The sequence below is a fragment of the Vespula pensylvanica genome, chromosome 16 (assembly GCF_014466175.1).
Source record: "Vespula pensylvanica isolate Volc-1 chromosome 16, ASM1446617v1, whole genome shotgun sequence".
Classification (NCBI taxonomy): domain Eukaryota; kingdom Metazoa; phylum Arthropoda; class Insecta; order Hymenoptera; family Vespidae; genus Vespula; species Vespula pensylvanica.
Window position 1 is genome coordinate 2,048,391 of NC_057700.1, and position 13,724 is coordinate 2,062,114.

Here is a 13,724-nt window from a genome sequence, read left to right on the forward strand (position 1 = left end):
TTAGTGTTTTATAAAATTTATAAATCTGCTGGTTACCATGTGACTTCAAAAGAATTTTTTAGGCATCGACTTGATTTTCATCTTAAATAATTAAAATTGTTCGATAAGTTGTTATCATATTTTACTCGTGATTATCATTAATTCGTGTGTTTCGACAATATTCCTTTCCCTTCATCGGCAATCTCCATCAAGAGATTTTATTTCTTTCGATCGTACTGTTTAAGAATGTCTAACGTGAGACTTTATGGTATAAGTTTTTGTGGGTGCAATAAATGCAATGGAGAACCGGATATGAGAATAGACATGAATTTTCACATAAATGGAAGCCGAAATACAAGAGGTCGATTCTTTGAGTAAAGGTAAGAATCTCTCTTTTCGATAATATCTTTGTATGTAATAGATATTTTGTAGATAAAAACTTTCCATTATCTAGATTCCATACCTTTTGTATGAAATTCTAGGTAACTTTAATTAAATCATCACGAAACTATTTAAGTGAGCTCGTTGAAGTAACCGCAATAGAGAGAAAGAGAGAGAAAGAGAGAGAGACAAAGACAGAGACAATTTCAACCCTAACGAGACTTTCCTAACAATAAGATCTAATTCTAATTAATACTAGAGGCAATTAAAATGGGGAAGGGAAATTACAAATTAGAGGTGATCCTTTACAAAATTAATTGTGAGTCTAACACGAAATTAATTCAGAAATTTAAATGAATTTAATTTTTTTTTTTCTTTATCAAAGGAAGTATATAAAAAAGAAATATATATATATATATCTTATTTACTCATATTACTATCGTTCATATGAAAGTTTAAATTTCTTTTCTTTTAACTCTCTTTCTCTTTTTCCGTCTCTATTTCTCTCACTCTCTCGTACAGATTATATACCGTTCGAGCAGCTAATGTAAAATTCATTATTCCGAATTAATCGCCTAATGCAATATAATAAATCGTCCCTTGTCCTACATTTAAGTCCTTTCGGACAGAGATACCCATGGTAAATTAGTTGAATATATGTACATTAAGTAAATTTAATACTTGTGATGACATCTACGAAATATATTCTATCTTTTATAATTAGATTTTATGCAACTCCTATCACAAGCAGTTCGGAATAGGAACTCTTCAGCGATCGATACAAACTATCAACGTATAAATAAAATAAACATATAGGAAAGAGCAACGATTACATCACTCCATTCTACCCACTTCATTTAAAGACTTGTTTTAGATTACTTTATCCTCGTGAAGATCGTTCAACGCCATCTATAAGATTAACAAACTTTCATGGACGGAATTCAAGTTTCACACAAGTCTGCAGCAAAATGAACTTTACGTGGGTAAAAAAAAAAGAAAAGAAATACAGTAAAAAATACAAAGAGAAAAAGAGAGAAAAAAGAGAGAGAAAGAGAGAGAGAGAGAGAGAGGAAGAAAAGGAGTTGAATACTTAAATTTTAAGTCTTTTGGCTTACATTTTAAAAACACTAACCTTCGGAATGATATACCTTAAAAGACTAAAGGAAACTATAAAATACCTAACTGAAACTGCTCTCTTTCTCTCTCTCTCTCTCTCTCTCTCTCTCTCTCTCTCTCTCTTTTCCCTCTCCCTCTCTCTTCTATATACATACATACATACATACAAATTTCGGATTTCCTTGCTATACGGAGTACTTCGAGTTTCAGTACCATTTCCTGTATGTTTCCATAAATCCCAAGGGTTGCACGTCGTCTAACATGAATACGATAAAATGCATAGACGAAAATGATTCAACTTCAATTTTATTTCTATCTCTTCCTTTCTTTTTGACTTATATTCCTATAACTTGAACCATTGAAAGTAGGCCGGATATTATACCCATCATCGTAAAGCATATTGAAAAAAATATTCATTTCCCATAGTATTTATTCCTAATATTGCAATGAAAAATACTGAAAGACTTAAAGTTGTTAAGTTACCAGTTTATCGCTCGAGCTCAAATAATACCACCACTCTCTTTGTCTGCATTATGCTCCAATTTAATTATACGATAATTTTCATGATTATTTCGAAATATAATTATATTTAAAAAATGGCATACTTTTGTTCGGCAGATTTTAATAGTTATTAAACTGAGAGAATTTTGATCTATAAAAGTGGACGTAGAAAATTTATTTAATGTATGAATTATATGACAGAGAATTTTAGATAAATCAATTCATCGCGACGAAAAAAGAATCGATAAGTATACGTAAATGCTTTTATTGAAGAATGATTTATTTAAGAATGGTTTTATCAGAATCATAATTATTTACGATGATAAAAGGAAAATCATTAGTGACATTGAAGGCAAATATAGATTCATGTAATATTGAACGAAAGAACAATACAATGAAGGATTCGGATCTATCATGAACATTGTGATTATACTCTCGATTGTCTGTTGGATATGTTATACGAATCATCAGAATGGTATGGGTTGAGAGGACAAAACTATTCATCACTGTCTGTAGCAAGAACGTCGCTAAAATGGAATCAAAGACAAGCTACTAAATCATTCTAATTCCTATCCGAAATGTTATATTTTTTTCAAAAGTTATCCTCCTAATAATATTATTCATAAATCTTTTTATTTTATTAGTGTCATATTATAAAAATCCGTCATTTTTATCCGACAGTATTAATTTTCTTTTTACATTTAAATATCTATAATAACTACATCGAGTTTTTCAACTTTTCCATATATTTTTTTATTCTTTTTTTTTCTTTTTTTTTTTGGTATTTCAAATCACCTTAACATTTCATCGAAATTCTTTTCTAAAAAATAAAACCATGCTTATTTGTCTCGAATTAGTTCTAAGCACTACTTGAAAAGTACGAGCAACTATCGTTAAGTATCCTCGAATTGTTCTCACTTAAGGTAATTTTAAAGAGCTTAAGAAAGAGCTTCCATTAAAGTTAGAGTACTAGTCAACTCCTTTTTAAAGTCGTGATACTATTTTCTATCGATCGTAAATTCATTATTTTCATGATTACACAATTTTCTTATGCCGAGAGGTTTAATTACATAAAAAAAAAAAATAGCTTTCGTTAAGTAGAACACGCTAGCCGAGTATTATCAAAGATATTTCATTCATCTATTTTATCTCATAACATTCTTTAAAAATAATATTTATATTCTAAAGAACTTTGAGGTCTTTGATTAAAATCTACAAATTTTCATTTCCACTCGTGCATATCTATGAAATTATCTTCCAATGTAGACTGTTCATTTTATCAGATTTTTAGTTAACGAAAACGTAACCTACTATTCACCTGAAACGCATTCACAAAACGTGCCATTCTGACCAACTCAGAAATTAGTAATTTCGTTGAACATTTCAAGCATATCGAGTCCACATGATTATCATGACGATTGAAAATTTGATTCGACCGAGTAAACTGTTCTCTCTGTTTCGAAATGATACATGCCAATGATTATGATCATTCTGTAACTATAATCATAGTGTATTTTTTCTTTTAAAATAATTAATAATAGATTAATTAAATAAATTTAGATTAATCATATAAATTTTTATAGATTTTTCATGTAATCCATTTTCAGGATCATTGAAATCAATTTTAATAAATCTTCGATGAAGTATTACATAAATAAGTACTTTCGGTATATAAAATATTAATTACTACTAATGTATTTATCTTCGAATTTTCTTATAAAGTATGATATAAGGATAAAAATAGAGGATAATTACAAATGCACGTAAAAGATCCAATTAAAAGTGCAAATAATTACTTGAAGATAATAAACCCAATGAATATACCGAATCGCAATAGTTTGAAAGGAAATAACGAGACAGCCTTACCGTTTCTAATTAATGAAACGTGCATTTTCGAAGAAATCGTGTATAAGAATATAACGCAAATTACGAGAACGCACGGAGAGAAATCAAGAGAATAAAGACAAAGTCATTTAAAATGAAAGCGTTCGTCTGCTTGATCAATTTAAATGTTTCTCGAAGTACTAATTGCATCTGTATAAATTAGCCGGAATTTCTACTTTGTCATCAGCGATTTTCTCGTTGTCCTTTCCTCTACCTTAAAATTTCACATGTACTTATCATAATTAGTAATCTTGTAGTCGGGTAAGAAAGTTTACTAGTGCATATAAATGATGAAGGAATTATAAGTGTAAAGTAAAAATGAGAGAAAGAGAGAGAGAAAAAAAGAGAGAAGAGTTTTAAATTAAAATGTTGCGATTTAAATTTTCATGTATATCAAAATGTGTGTTCCGGACATCTTATTTTAAAATATATGGCCACATATCTCGGTCAATCTTAATGATTTTATAAAAAATGTTCCTAAGTTTTTAAGGTAAAATGTAATATTACTTGTAGCTATTTGATAATATCGATCGTAATTTATGAAATATTCTCTAAATTCTAGATTAATTTATAATTACATGACCTACATGACTATAAGGTTATAACGTCGAAACTTTCACAATACCTTTACTCAACTATCTTGTAATTAGTCGAAATAATTTACAGTACCAGTAACCAAAATATATCTTCCTTCGTGAACCAAGAATCGATATTCTAATCTCCAGAGAATTCTTCTAAGTATGGATTTCTCTTCGAGAAAGACTTTTCACTGTTCGTGAAGACGTATGTCACGTCTCTTGACACTAGCAAATAAATAGAAAATTATTTACGTGTATTGCACGTGAAATATTAAATATGAAATATGTTATGAAATATCATGTATCAGTTATTAAAATTTTATATTTTTATAAATCATTTAAAATATTTCTCTCTTTCTCTTTCTTATTTTCTCCATTTTGTAAGACTTTTCGAAAATTTAAGATATTGATATATTTAAATAAATTATTAATCGCAGGAATGTATATCTTGAAAATATCTTTAAAAAAAAAAATGATGAAATCTCATGAGAAAATATTAACAAATTAAAAGAAATGCGGTACACTTCGACTTCTTAACGAATGTTATAATTATAATAATAATAATAATAATGATGATAATAAAGTAATTCGAATAATTAACAAATTAATCTACAAATTAAAAATAATAGAAATAATAAGAATGTCATTTAAAAAGAGAAGGTTACAACCGACAAAGAAATTCGTCCTCAATTTACAAAGCTCTTGACACGAGCCTAGTAAAAACTAAAGATATAACGAGCGTCTTAAGGGTTACCAAGGTTTCTTCTCAAGATATGTAAATATCTAAGCATACACGTTTGGTCTCCATACTACACAAAACTCAAGACTTAGTTCTTCTTATGATATCCTATTCCATCTTTCTCGTTTTTATACAGGTCTTTCTGACGATGAACGGCCCTCAGTATTATCAAAGAAACGAGGATTGCAACGTAGGTGTTATTTAGTTTTTACCCTAGTTATTTTGTTTTTATTCTACGTTGACGAGATTCTTTTCAAACAACGTATTTATGCCAAATTACTATGATCAAAAGAATATTTACAAAGATGATGTTTAACGTTGAAAAGACTCACAAATATTTAACAGTTTACGTTGATATGATCTTACCAACATCATTTTCTTCCTTTTTGTTTTTTCTCTCGCTCTCTTTTTTTTTTTTTTGTTTTTTTTGAAAGCAACATAATTGATAAAAGTTCTCTATATTTACATAAGATTAATATTAATTTTAATAACATTCTTTGATTCGCCGGTTTTGATTAACACATAATTTTCTGAGTTTCAATGTATACATATTTTTAAAGTTTGTAACACGTGTTCGATTACATGAAAAAAAAAATAAAATAAAACAAAAAAAAGATAGAAGAAAAAGATCGTGACTGCTTTGTTAATGGTTATCGAATAAACGCGTGGGAAGAAAAATGTCGACGAAAGTACGAGATCGTAATTGATTGCTGACTTCGAAGGGTGCGTTTTCTTCACGGTGCTAATTAGCGGACAGAAAATACCCTGAAAGAAAACCATTAGGTACATACCTATGTAGCCAGATGAATCGAACCCTTCATTCAATGCCTCTTTCTCTCGATTTTTCTTTATAACTCTGGTAATGTGAGAAAATTTACGAAGAGATTCAAAAAAGAAAAACTAGGAAAATTTCTATTTCTTTTTTTTTTACATTTTACTTACTAAACATATTAAATAAAAAATTACGTTCTTTTTAAGAAATTCTGAAAATATTCGAAGTAAAATTAAAGTTGAAAAAACAGATGAACCCAAAAAAAATCATCTTGTAAGTAAAGAAATAAAATCAAGAATGAAAGAAAAAAGATGAGTGCAAAAGAAAGAATCGCCTTCAATGATGATTCGCCGATAAAAATCTATAATTTCGCGCAGAACTCTGAATATGCTGCCTTAAAACAATACGACCTTCACGAAAGGGCATTCGCGAGAATCTCGACATACGAACTTGATTTGTTGTTGTTGTGACTTCTATGAGACAATGAGTATCCTACATAAATAACTATATCTACATGATACTTTCTATACATGTGTTTATGTCTATATATGTATATTCATACAGAATACGATACGTTATCGATATTATCTGACGAAAAAATAATATCAATTTACATATATCGAATTACGTAAATAAAAGAATCATTTGATAGCTTCAGTGAGCATATTGTATAATATATTCATACGTACATTAAGTATTTAACAAAGAATAGAAATAATAAAATAACAACAATAACTAAATAAATTGCGAAAACGTATCTTCGAAACGATTCGAATATCATAAATATTTTACTTACGTACTTATACATATATTTATATGTATAAGGCTTTTCAATTTCTTCTTTACAATTTTTGTTCAACTTTTTAATGAAATTTGTATTTAATAAATAAGAAAAGAACACTTGGAAATTCATTAGACGATAGACAAGGGAATATTTGTTATCGATAACATTTTTAGTCGACGTAGATACGATAATATTGATTTGAAACGAAGATGAATTTAAAAAAAGATGAAAAAAACACCGAGGAAATCTATTTTATTATCGATAGGATTGATGATATGTTTCTTTCAATAGCTTTATATAAAAAACAGATTTATCGAACAGATTTTATCGAATCACTTCCTTTTTAAAATAATAATTCGTTTCATCTAAAATTCTATATCTTCGTGTTCTAAATATAAGCATGATTTGGTCTCGATCTTCTTTAATATCTCTTTTTAAATCCAGCTACCACTCGGTGAATTTTTCAAAGGATCTTCCAGCAAAGTGCATGTTCGATAACGAAAATGGATGGTTATCTCAAAGACCGAGAAATCTTTTTCTACTACCGATGATTAATGGTTCGAAGTTACGTTTCGACATACGTTTCGTATTCGGGGTTAACTTTAAGATACAAATAATGATCGTTCGATGTGAAGATAAATTTCTATTAAGATTAAACTGCTGTTGTTTCAAGCTACGTATACATTTATGATATATAATATGTCAAATTAAAATAAATTTATGACACATGTAAATAAAATGATATTCAATAGCAAGAGATAATAAAAATAACGTAAATAAAAAATAAACTCTTTTTCCGAATTTTATAATTACGAATAAAATCATATCATATCGTATAAAATATTATGAACATAAATATCGATAGTGAATGAAAATGGTGTTAGAAGTTCATATATTAAAAATTCATATATTTTTCAGAGAAAATAAAGAGTATGGACCACGCATAAATCTACCAACTAGGAGAGTTGTATTACGTGGAAAGATACTATAATATCGATTCTAGTAATTTATGCATTATAATGCACCAAGGAATCGATTTCGATTTGGAATAATGCCAAATACGTTTTTCCCAAGTGTGTGATATAACGATTTTATACCGCAATAGAAGCTCGGAAACTTAGAAATTATACATAAGATCGTTCGTTGAAACAGGACTTGCTATAAATATAGTTTAATTTATTGATTCAGGAGAATTCTTTTTGAATAGCAAATTTATTGACGAATGAATTTCCTCGAAGTCAATACATATGTAATAGTTTTCGTATATATCTTATTCTATTATATTTTATATCATTGATACAGAATAAAAAACCTTGTTTCTTTTTCTAATTATTATATATTTTATATAGCATACTAATTTCTATAGATATCCTGAAAATTCAAAATTCTTCTTTAAGCCTATACAAAGATATTCGATGTTAAATTATTTGTTTATTCGCTATGTATATATATATATATATATATATATATATATATATATGTACGTATATTAAATAAATGACGAATATTCGATCTTAATGATAAACGAAATAATAATTATAAGTTTTTACGAGATGCGTATATTGGTATGAATATTCGATGAGAATAGACAATTTTATATGCGAGAAAGAACGAGACGAAAGGAATACACTACCGTACAGCAGAAGATTAGAAACGAAACTGAACGAAACTGAATGTTGGATATGTCCTTCGCGCTTGGTCTGTTTTCAAGGTGGTCGGAATGACAACGAGAGAACTAAAAACAAACAGAAAAAAAAATGTAAACGATATAAAGCGTTGAGAGCTCGTGTTGATAGAGATATGAGAATTCATGAAAGAAAATTTTTTCTTTTTTACAAGGTCACATACGTTGTATGTATATCAATTAACGATCAATGATTTCGTCATCGATTTACATATCGTACAAAAAGAAAAGATTAGAGATGATTTTGATATAAACGCTCGAAGAAAAAACTCAATCGAGTTGTATATAAAAATAAATTATATATAATGGTATACAATTTACTACTGGGAAAATGATAGTAAAGATAAACCAAGTTACGTGTAAATATGATAAAGTATAATAAAGTATAACGATAACGAAACAAAAACAAGATAAAATTCTGAAGAACAAATAAGATATGTAAAATATATGAATAAACAAATAAATATTATAATGTTCAGATAATAAAAACTATTACTGCTGCTATCAATTTATGCTGACTACTATTCCAAAATAGTAAATATAAATTGACATATATTCCACTAATAAAAACATGCTTAAAAACTATACATAAAAATAATTATTCAAATAAAACGACGAATAAAATACTATGATCTTTTTTTTTTTTTATTTGAAATTAATAATTCCTATGGAATATCACATAAAAGTCAGGTAAAAGGATCACCGACCTTTACCAACAATGAACGTAAAGATTTCCTTTCACGTTTTATGTCTTCCATATTCATGAACGAATTTATGAGCAAAATATTTGTTGACTCGAGAGTTTGGAATTTACAATTTGTCTCTCTTGCTCTCTTTTTCTTTCTGTTTTCTTTTTCTTTCTTCTCTTATACAGAGCGCACGTATACATATATACACACTACGGTGCTGTTAAGCAAGAATTGTTTGTCTATCGGAAAATTGTAACCCACGATTTTGATCGATTTACGTAACAGCAGGTCACGCATCGTTGACGTTCGATCAGATTACTCGATCGAAACGTTTTATAGGAACAACGTTACAGATTCTCGTCATGCTTCGCTGATAAATAAGTTCGTTAAAGCTGACCAATCGTAGACGAACGTGTTCGTTAATTACAGAACTTTCGTGAGTAGACTGAGCTCAGCGATGTTCGATATAGATACTAGTCAAAAAACGGAAAAGAAAGAAATAAAAAAACAAAGAGAGAATGATGAAAAGGATGGAAATAGTCAGAGGGAAAAATTTGGATCATAAAAAGGACATCCGTAGTCCATTCATCATCTCGCGCAATTCGACATACTGGTATGAGTTAGCGTGAAGTTCGTTCTATTTAAAGTTACATTTTTTACTTGGTCAAAAGGACGAATTGACAGCATTGTTCGATTGTTCGTCCGTATATGTGGCACGTGCTGAGTTCGACAAGTAGCTCTTGCAAATGTATTCCTATATATATATATATATATATATATATATATATATATATATATATACATTGCTATTCTGCATTATTTTATGAGCTGACCGAAAAAAAATAAGAAAAAAAAAACAAAGAGATAGAACGTAAAATTCATCCACGTGTTGCATGATATTAATAATACAGAAAATCAAATATTGAAAGCTATGTCTGAGCTTGTGCTTTTCACTTTATTCGTTTTACTTTCTTTTTATATCTCATCATTTTCCTTTTTGGAGATTCGCGTATGTTGTACACAAAGAGATAGCGAGAGAGAAAAAGTCTACGATAAATAATTACTCTCTTACATTACTCTTTTAAATTACTCTCTTACACTATGCGCGTTGCTTATTAAGAAAGACAATAAAAAATTCATCTGTCACGATTCATGTAATTATATAAAATAAATTGTGACGACCTCCAATTATTTCCTTGTATAGTATATCGTGGTCGACTTCGCGACATATTTAAGTACATATCTATATATGATGATTATCGTTGATGATTACTCTATTCGTATTAATTACTGCTCATTCTGACTAATTATATAATATGAATAAATATAATGCTACGAATAAACGTAACATATAATATAATATATAAAAAAAAATACATAAGTGATAAAACATACATATATACATATATAGATTTCTAATGATTTTAAGAAAGCTATCAATCAAAACAGTCAGTAAAAAGTTCTTAGATGTTGTCCTTTTAATTTCTTTTTTTTCTGTTTCCTTTTTTCAAATCTTTTAACTTTTAATCTCAATAACGCAAAGACGTAAGTCAAACACTAATTGGATGGATGAAAAAACGAAAAATCAGGTTACTCTCAACTAAAACAGTTTTTCAAGTAAATTGCAATAACTTTAATCGAAGAAGTTTCAACGTATCCTGATCGACTTTGATCGATAACTCCTTCCTTATAACGACCAACTCTAACCTATTTCAACCTTGATACTTCCTAGGATTAATTTCCTACGTTGCTACATTGAAAATCCTTACTAGATTCGGTCATGGTCTTTGTCGACCTTTAGTTCCTTTGTTAAATAGAAACTTTTTTATGTCGATGAATCTCAATTATTAATTAATAACTTTTTTAAAAAATTAATCCTGCAAATCACATATTCCAAAATTCTCAAAAAGTATAATAGAAATATTATAAATTATATAAATAATTTTTTTGAAAAGAATTTTGTTTGTAAGATACGTGAAAAGATCTGTTTTACTTAACGAATAAAAAATACATAGATATTAAAGGATTAAAAGTAATTAAATTAATCTGGCAAAAAAATGAATTATAATAAAGTTATTATATTGATACAATAGGACTAGATATAAGTTCTATTCGTATATTATAGATTTGTAAAATCTTAGAGAAATCCATTTATTTGAAAGTTAACAAAAAAAGAAAACCCATTTCTATCTAGGAGGTTTATTCACCCGTAATTGCAGTTGCTATTGAGAGGCATTTTGATATAACTATAGAATAACCTGCCACTTACATTCGTGTCGTAAAGTAAAGTAAAAAGGAAAAGAGAAAGAGAGAAAATAGACACCAAACGCTCATTCTTTCACGGTTCGTGCCTACTTTTGGTCATAATTGGAAGTCGTATTTGCTTTTGAAGGACAACGAACGCATTAAGAAAAGAAAACTAGGCAATGATAACGTTCTTCATAAAAGAAAATGAATGGTCTTACTTAAATAATAAAATGAAATAAAATAAAATCATACTTCATGACTGCGTACGTATCATTTCGTATTTTCTACGTTATTACTTCTTTTTATGAACATTAAAATCAGAATCTCAATTTAAACTTTCGCAATTAAACGTAATAGCTATAATCAGAACGCTATTAGAATTTTGTTTAAATCTTAAATGAATTGACTAATATTTTAATTATATTAATTTATTATACTTATGCTATTATGTATTAGACGTATTTAACCCTATATCTTATTTCTTTATAATTTAATTATTAATTAATCGTGATCATGCTTTTGCAAACAAAATGTTTCATTTCCCATCGTCGATATTATTAATACCTGACAGGCGAATATTTGTCAACTTTTATGCATCACGCGTTCCACCGTGTTATTAATTGCAACCGTGTTTACTTGTTACGTGATCATATCGAATAAACGTCGAGAGAAATTCGTTTAACCGTATATAGAAATATGCGATGATGCGTGATCCGTTTAATAATTGGAAACTTTTTAAAAATGTTAAAATTAAAGGTTTTTTCTTTCCTTTTTTTTGTATTTATTTATTTTTTCTTAACACATTCATAGCAAGTAAATTTGTGGATTTTCTGCAGATCAACATATATATATGTTTGTGTGTCTGTGTGTATGTATTAAATCGTATTTAAACATGGATGCGAGAAATACACTTGATTACATTTTATCGTCATTTTCAGTCACTAGATTTTCAAATATACTCAAATATTCATTAATAAAATGTGATAAACGATTTTATTTAATCTTATAATGAAAAATTTGTTTGCTGAATCTAGCAAATCTAACGAGAAAAACGGAAAATTTGTATATCGAATTTATTGAAAGGAAAAAAGGGATAACAAAATATTATTGGATTAGCTAGAAAGAGAAATTTCATTTAATTTCAAGACTTAAAGTTTTAATTTATAAACCGAAAAATTCATTAGATACGAGTTGTTGCGATAAAATATCGTTCAATTAACTCTAATTTAATATATTATTTACCATATGGAACAATATCTTTCAAAGGATATTATTAGGATTGAATGTTTTATTTATTTCACGTCAATCCAAAAATATGTTAAATTCAAAGCTGATTGCAATTAAGAAACATGTTCTCATAATTGAAAGGATTTTATTATCATAGTAAATATAATAAAATTTAATATAAATTTTTTATATTTGTTTCTTGTTCATCAATTTTCCGACAATTATCTTCATTTTATTTTCACGTTCACAATATTTTTTATTTCAAATATGTACTTTTATACATTTAAAATCTACAGTACACAATTTATAATCCTAAAAATATAACAAAATCTTTATGAACAATAAATTTATGACTCGTGATTTCCATATAAAGAAAGAATGCTTCCAGTCATGAAAAATGATCGAAAGAGATTTGAATTATTAATGAGAAATCGTGTATCGATGTTATGACTTTTAGTTTAGCGAAAGTAAAGACGAATCTTTTATGCCAGCAATATTTTTCCAATCCCTCTTTTTTTCCCTTTTTTTCTACCGCGAAATGAAGAAATCGTATGTCATGTTGCAACGATTTTTTAAATTTATCTATTGTCAATATGAGAACAATATTTTTTAGATGGTGACAACAATAAGAAATGATCGTCAACTTGAACTTCTTCAAGCCAATAATTCAATGCCTACAGTCGTTTCTTTCATATCTCAAACGTGCTTTTCATTTCAACACATATTGAACGTATATTCTTCTAGAAGCAACATAGCAAATAATTGGATTTCATGAAACTACAATAGAATTTCAATTCTTGGGAAAAAATCATTTTTATTCTGAGATTTTTTTTCTTTCAGTAACAATAAAGTTCTCTTTTGTTTCTTTCTCTCTTTCTCTCTTTTTCTCTCTCTTCTTTGATCATCATTCAAAATTTGATCGTATGTTTTCTCAGTGTAACGTTACAACAGATTTACGAGTAGACGATGTAATTGGGAATAACAGATTTCTTGTTACGAGTAGGTCATGCGTTACTTTGATTTCTGGTCTACCTGACAAGAGGAGCAAATACCTATTGTTCAGAGAAAGATATATATATAGATAGACAAATAGGTAGATAAATAGAGAAAGAGAAAACATACTCTAATGCCCAAGCAATGCTA

The 13,724-nt window shown here is 28.0% G+C and overlaps 1 protein-coding gene across 1 annotated transcript in view; it reads left to right on the top strand.

Annotated features, from left to right (window-relative positions):
* The window catches only part of LOC122634865 (metabotropic glutamate receptor 2-like), a 149,878-nt gene continuing 136,154 nt past the window's right edge, over window positions 1–13,724 (top strand). The window contains exon 1 of the mRNA XM_043824254.1: window positions 1–359. The gene's annotated coding sequence lies outside the window, so the exon portion shown is untranslated. The remainder of the gene's footprint in view (window positions 360–13,724) is intronic.